This window comes from Cupressus sempervirens, chromosome 9 (assembly GCF_028749045.1).
Source record: "Cupressus sempervirens isolate cs-2001-9-10 chromosome 9, ASM2874904v1, whole genome shotgun sequence".
NCBI classification, from domain to species: domain Eukaryota; kingdom Viridiplantae; phylum Streptophyta; class Pinopsida; order Cupressales; family Cupressaceae; genus Cupressus; species Cupressus sempervirens.
Window position 1 is genome coordinate 299,023,089 of NC_143126.1, and position 8,077 is coordinate 299,031,165.

An 8,077-nucleotide genomic window follows, 5' to 3' on the forward strand; every position below is an offset into this window, starting at 1 on the left:
GTCACAAAGAGGATGAGTGTGAGAGGGTAGGGTAAAGGGTTGGTTAAAGGCATGATGAGTGGGGTTGAGTATGTAAGAGAGATGTAAGAGGAATGAGTGTGGAAGAGGGAAGAGTGTGGAAGATAGATGTAAGAGTCATGAGTGGGCTTGTAAGAGTCTTTTATGGTTTGCAAGAGCACTCATGACTTGGTGGTTGGGATTTTTGAGGGGAGACTTTGGTTTGGTTTAGGAAAGTCTTAAACTTGTTTAGGGAATGTGACAACATTAGGGGGTGGATTAGGCTTGGGTTTAGGATTGGATTAAGGATGTTAGAGATGTGCAAGTGGATGGCATTAATGAGGTTGGGTGAGTTAGTGGCTAAGCTTGGTTAGTATGGGTGGATGGGGTGGATTAGGCTAAATGGAGGATTAGGGATAAGTTAGGGGTTTTTAGATTTGAGGATTTATTTATCAAATAGATTTATTTAATAAATGGGGATTTTTGGAATTAGATAGAAGAATAGGATTTAATTGATAAATAATAGGTTATTTGATTTATCAATTAGGACTATAGATGATTAATTAAATTAATCAGCTAGGGGATGACAAAGGATTAATTAAATAAGAATTTAATTAATGATGCCTTTAGAGATGGCTAAATTAGATTACCAAAGCAGTGTAATCAAATTTAGGTGTCTACATTATCTATTATATATGTCCGTTAGGATTTCAATTTCATGTCATTTTCTTTAAAGTTCTTGTTATTTTCTTTACTAAACCCTTGTTAGAATAGGACTGCATACTAGTTGCATTGTTAGATTGCATTCATAAAAAATATAAAAATACAAAAACATAGTTCTTTTGTGTGTTTTATTTTGAAGCAGAGTGTAGATTCTTCATCTCATCTGAGATCAAAATGAACCAACAAAGGGCTCCTCATGAACATTCACATTTATCTTCAACTGCATGGATTTTAGTATGTCGCAAAGCAACCGAGAACCTTGGAGTTGACTCAAAAGATTGACTTTTCAAGAGAGGAGTTCACAAGAATTCCTGTTGTTTAGCATCATACATAACAATAGCTCAACAGGAACCAAGATTGTCATTAGGATGATCTAAGGTTCTATTGTCAAGCTTGATTGTGGTTGCATTGGTATAGGCACTATAACTTTGCAAAACTTGTTGCTTTGAAGTATGGTTTAGAAATGGTCAATTCTTTAAATATTAATAAGCTCAAGATTGTAGGTGGATCTATGATAACTGTTCAAGTTGTCACTTCTAATAAACCATGTAATTGGTCATTACAATATGTTTTGGACATTATTCTAGTTCATCTTCAATCTCTCTTCTCTTATAAAATCTAACAATGATATAAGGTGAATAATAGTATAGAAAATAAAATGGCTTATTTTTCCCTTGATAAAGGACTGTCATACTCAAGATTCAACAATGACCCTACTTTAGCATGATTTGAGATATTGTAATTTTTTAATTTGCCATGTGTCTTTGCCTCTCTATTTCAGTTTGTCCTTGTCAACATGTTTGGCATTATGGGATAGTTTATTTCTATTGTTTTTTATTGACATGGACATGGTTGCTTTCACCATGATTTGTGTTTGGTTTTATTATGAGAAGGTGATTGGTCATTACAGTATGTTTTGGACATTATTCTAGTTCATCTTCAATCTCTCTTCTCTTATAAAATCCAACATTGATATAAGGTGAATAATAGTATAGAAAATGAAATAGCCTATTTTTCCCTTGATAAAGGACTATCATACTCAAGATTCAATAGTGAACCTATTTCTTTAGCATGATTTGAGATATTGTGATTTTTTAATCTACCATGTGTCTTTTCCTCTCTATTTCAATATGTCCTTGTCAACATGTTTGGCATTGTGGGATAGTTTATTTCTATTTCTTTTATTGACATGGACATGGTTTCTTTCACCCCAATTCATGTTTGGTTTTATTATGAGAAGGTGAAGGATTTTATGCGGAACTAAGTACTTTACTTTTTACACTTTTTTGATGTGGAATTGTAAATCTAATCATGCAAAATATTTGATTTAATAGTAAGAATTATTTTATGTAATCTATATTTTTTAGTTTCTTTTTTATTTATGAGTCCAAATCTTCTAGTGTGATGGGATCTAATATTTATCTCTAAAAAATGGATGATTTATTATTCGTTTGGTATGTAATTTTGTTGGAAACCTAATCATGTACATGTTTCTTTGTTCTTTATTGGACATTAGAAATATTGGGATAGAGTTAACAATTTTATGAGATATCAAGTCTTTATTATCTATAAGCTTTTTACTGATGTTTATATATAGGATGGATTTGCTTCTTATTTTATATATCACCCTTTGTTTCTTAAGCCATCTACTGGGAAAAATGCAAGTTTATAGAGTTGTTTTTCTGTCACTTTAATGGGTACTTAAGATAACTCTTTTGTTGTCTTTGAAGTTTTGTTTCTACCCATCTCATCTTCAAATGATGAATTGAATGGACATCCTTTCAGATGAGATAGATTGTTCAAATAGCCCTTTGGAGCAAAAAATCTATCCTTTTACATGGAAAATCTTGTTAATTCTAGTTGCAACATTATGTACTAGTGTTACTATTGCAATTCATTGTTTGGATGATTTTTTGGGTTGTGATTGGTTCTCAATGTATTTGTTGGGTTAGACTTTGTGTAGCTGAAAGCGATAATGTAATCTTGGCTACCTCCTCATTTTGTAACTATTGGAGACTTTATTCTTTAATTTTATTATGAGCAAGGCCAGAGGGTTTCTTTTCATGATTATTTCCCATTGGTGCTCTTTGAACCAGGGTTGTATAAATGTTATATATATTAATAAAATTTAGGATACAAGTTACCACTTTTATAGGAAAAAAATCATTATTTTTAAATTATTCTCAATAAGAGAAATAAATAAGAATTACTAAAAATATTATAATATTATAATTGCTGAATTTTTCTTGTTCAAAAATTATTTTTCTCCTTATCAAATAGCTTAAAACTAATAAATATATGAATAAATAATATTATTCAAAAATTCTAAATATGTCAAAATTATGAAGCTATATAAAAAAAAAAATCCAAAAAATCTCAAATTTGATTGCTTTAACCAAAAAACTTTACGTCTAATTCATGCAATGATATCATGCACTAACAATTAGAAAAATGTCATAGTTAAAAAAATAAGACTTAATAACATAAATGCAAACATTTTGTTGGTTGATATAACATTCAATTTTATCTCGTTATTTACTAAGCTATTAAATTAAAGCATTTCCTACCTCCAAAAACCCAATAGTTGAAAATGAGTAGAATGAATAGAAAAGACAATATACTCTTCTAGAAAGGAGGCTATCTAAACACTCTATTCCTCTAAGGGGTTGAGGGATGTGTATTGGAGGGAGATTATCTAAGCACTCTGTTCTTCTGAGGGATTGAGAAATGTGTATTGGAGGGTATGAAAAATAAGTGAATTTAATGGTTACTTACCATCCTATAAGTTTATTCTATATTGTTAATTAGTTCTATCTTCAATGAATATAAATTGAGTAATAAGTTTATTCTATATTGTTAATTAGTTCTATCTTCAATGAATATAAATTGAGTGCTATTAAGAAGTCATAAATCCATCTATTAAAAGAAAATTAGGAACATCGGAGTTAATTGAACAATGTTAGTGTCTTTAATATGAAATAGAAGTTACAAGGTCATTAGGTTTAGTCTTTTCTAATTCATGTAATACCAAAATACATGTTGTACAAATATCACCAATCACATTAAAAAGGAAAAGTATATCTGACACACTACAATTTATAAGAGATATACCCGATTCCTGCAATCTATAAATTAAGACTCAATATAAAACATAAGTGCACATCATCATGGTTAAATCCTCATTAGCTCTCAATGAAGCTCCAATTCCATCAATGTTTATTAGGTTATCATAATATGAGGCTCAATCAAAGCCCTGAAAGTATCATATATATTGCTTACAAAAACACAAAGCTTGCATTGAGATTCATGAGATCTGCAACAGAGCTGCACCGTCCCAATCTCTTTGTTTAACCTGAGAAAACTATGGAGTGAAGCAAGTAAGAACAAAATCAAGGTTAAAATCTTTTCCAACCTTATTTGGCTTATCCCCCACATGATTATGATGATCAACTGTTGCACCTTCAACACCCACAACTTTTTTGGGCAGTGGAAGAAGTGATTTGGTTGGACAGCGCCTCCTCCTCACGTAATCCTCTGGAATGAAAACATCCACTGCCATATCCATTGCTTTTTCTTATGTGGCCGTTTACAATTAGCACTGTAAACTCTCACAAAAGAATAAGAATAATAAGAAGAAGAAATTCAATCATTAAATAAATGAAAATTCTTATTGATGAGAACGGAGGATACAATAAAAGTGTATAGTTGATGTCGTAAAACATACCCACCTCGTCCTCTGCTTCAACGTCTCTTGTCCAATAATGTATGTAGAGCTCATTGTCAGGAATCTTGCTAAATTTGGAGCATGTATGATTATTATTATACAGTTTAAAGACATTAATACAAGCCAAGAGACAAGAATGGATCTGGGATAACAGTTCATTGCATTGCCGAATGCAATATCCAACTATGAAATGAGATAACGACGAGTAAGAGTTGTTTTTCTTATCCCTTTTCAAATAGGATTTAAAACTGCCTCTGAATGAAGAGTTAAAAAGTCTCATAAACTGTAATTGAAAATATGTCAAAATTGGGAGACGTGGTAAAAAATAGGAATGAATGATATATTGTGATAACGATTTCAAAGTTTGGCAATTGAAATATGATTATGGATTAAAGAGTTAAGGCATTGAATTATACAAAACTTGTATTTAGGAAAAAATGTAACAATGATTCTAGTATTAAAGATCGGCTATCCTTAAGTATCACACATTTGGGTAGAAATTAAAATTGGAAAAATAAGTCAACTTTGACCATTCAATACTTTTAGCTTAGGAATCCAAGCTTAATTTGTGATGTTTGTCCCTTGAAGATCGTGCACTAACTATATATATAAAGTGTTCACTTTGTAATATCTAAGGAAATAGGGATAGTACTATGTACCGTAAGGAAAAATGGATAATACTACATGGTGGATAGGTATTTGTTAGGCAAAGTTTGAAGTTTACAGCTTCCTAATGCACTAGCTAAGTTTTAATGCTCATAATGGGTGAGAATAATGAGTTGTGGCATTGAATGTCTTTAGGTTAATGAATTTCTATTGTTCATATGATTGTATTGAAGAGTATACTCAAATTTGTTTATGATATAAAAGCAGCCAAAACTAGGGGGTTGGCACATTACAATAGTGGCATGACCAACAGAAAGCTAGCCAACAACCAACAGACAACCACACACAACACCCTTAATGATTTACATCAAAAGTATACTCAAATTTGTTGTGTGCCAATGAATTTTAAGTAATTTGGAGAAATTGGTCATGAATATTGTTGATGGAAAAGTGGGTGATGAATTGTGTAACTATAAAAATGTGGAGATATATTACATTGTTTTTCTACTAAACAAAGTTGATTTACATAAAATGGTAGCAATTCAAGAGAGAAGACTACAAATGTAGGGAAAAAAAAAGATATAATAAAATATAGAAGTCCTTGAGTCATCTTCCTAACAAGCATATAGCATATACATCATTATCAAGAACAATTGTTACATTTGGAATTTCAAGAACTTATGAAGCTACTTGGAATAGTTGACTTTTACATCATGCAAATGTAGAAGTTGGTACTTGATTTCATTCAGTATTTTGTTGTTGGCATCATTCCTCTTTAGCTAAAAGCACAAAATATCCAATTGTAACATAAAGTCACGGTAAAAGTTTAGCATTTTTTACTTCCCAGTGCTCGATATGGTTAGAAAACATAACTAAGCACCTACTTTTCCAAATATCTAACAAAATAGCTTGTCTCATAGAATCAACAATAACATTTTTATGCAAACCAATACTTAAAACAAATCCTTTCCAACTTAAAGCATGACTAAAAATAGCATAGACTTGATCAAATAATGCCCTCCATTTCATTTTGGCCCAAAAGTAACCCCAAAAACTATGTTTTACATTTCTATTTTGTTGAGGAAAAGAACATGTATTTCAATGAATCTTTAAATATTTCAATATATCTCCAATGGTAATTTTTCATGTAAAATTTTCCATGCCACGATTTGCACATTCACCTTAGTTTTAAATTCCATATATGTATGTAAAAACATTACACTAAAGAGTAAGTAAAAAAAAAAAGTAATTCTTCCCAACTAGACCCAATCTTTTGAAAATAGAGGCTAGAGGTATGTATGTAGAGTCTTAGTTGAAGCCCTTTTGTGATATCAATTTGCATTGCTTGTGTGTGTGATAGAAATCCCTAATTTCTACTCTACAATTCTAACATTTTAATGCTTACCATATAGGTTGTGCCTCATAGCAGCATTGATTCATCAGTGCTTATACCTCCTGCTAGCACTAGAGATCTAGCTTAGGCTACAGTATGGTTTTTTTTTTTTTTAACTCTATTTGTAATCCCTAATGCCACTCTATAATGCAAACATTTTATCACTTATCATATGGGTTGTGCCTTCTGTGAGCATTGATTCATTGGTAGTTGTGTCTCCCATCATCACTCTACCTCATCATTTTGTGAGGAGTCCTACCCATCGACGAAGGAGCCCATTATCACTATCATTCAATCCAACTGTGGGACAAAGGGATGAGGTAATGAACAACTCAACTATCCACAATTTAGAACCCAATTTCTAGTTATTTTCATATTATTATAGATAAGATATTTGATAGTGTATTTTAATTTTTCTTCTATAGACACTTGGTGAGCCACAAATTGCATCAAAGAGGCTCAATTTTGATGATTATCAATAGTCATAGTTATTGATAGTGATATGCATATGTAGTTGTGGTCATCACATGACATTGACATATATTCAACTTTTGTATTGTATATATTCAAGATTTGTATTGTGCACATTCGACATTTATATTGTACATATTTTACATTTGTCAAGTATTCAACTTTTGTATTGTATATATTCGATATCTATATTGTGCACATTCAACATTTCTATTGTAAACATTCAGCATTTGTCGAATATTTGACTTTTGTATTGCACTAATGAGTCATAACATCTTTTTGTAACTATATGATTGATATGACATAATATATTGTTCATTTTTGTAAGAATCTACCTTAGGGCAGAATTTACCCAAGACCAAGGAACTCAAAACACAAGCATAAATTAGACTAGAGTATGATCAGAATAACTGTATAGTATTCAATTCTATATACAAGTACACTAGGAGTGCCTCAATATAAAGGCCTCTGAGATGCATCTAGAATGCCTCGAAATTAGCATCATGATAAGTCCAACAACTAGGCACATGTCCACCAAATATGGGTTATCCTCCATTATGCATGAAAGTAAGTGCAATGATGTGAGGATAAGCCTACAAAGGTGAAACACACACATCAGTGTTGTAGACAACATGTGCAAAATTAGGAGTGCGAAAAATTGTGTTGTCTACATGACAACTCAATGAATGATGCAAACTTCTATGGTGTAGACACCATGTGCATAATTAGAGTTGCGTACTTCTATGTTGTCTACGTGACAACTGTAGAAGATGCACAAACTCCTAAGTGTCTCATAAAGAGAAATAATAAAATAATGCAAAATAATAAAATAATGCACTAACCTAAGTAAACTTAAGTAAAGTGTAAATAGTAAATACCTAGTTACACCAACAATTTTGATATACATTTAACTTGGATTTCCATCCAACTTGTTCAATGTGTGCATACAAACTTGTATTTCACCTTACTTTCTTGTAATTATTCAAACACATGACCGTTCATTATTTTATATAGTAAATTTAACATGTTTAAAAAATTCATAATAACATGTAATAATATGTCACTTATTTTGATGTAATAAGACATGAAAAGTAAAAATATGTCATGATTTTTGTATTTGTGTCAAAAATTGCAGCCTAATAGTGCATAGAGACCCTTAAGGA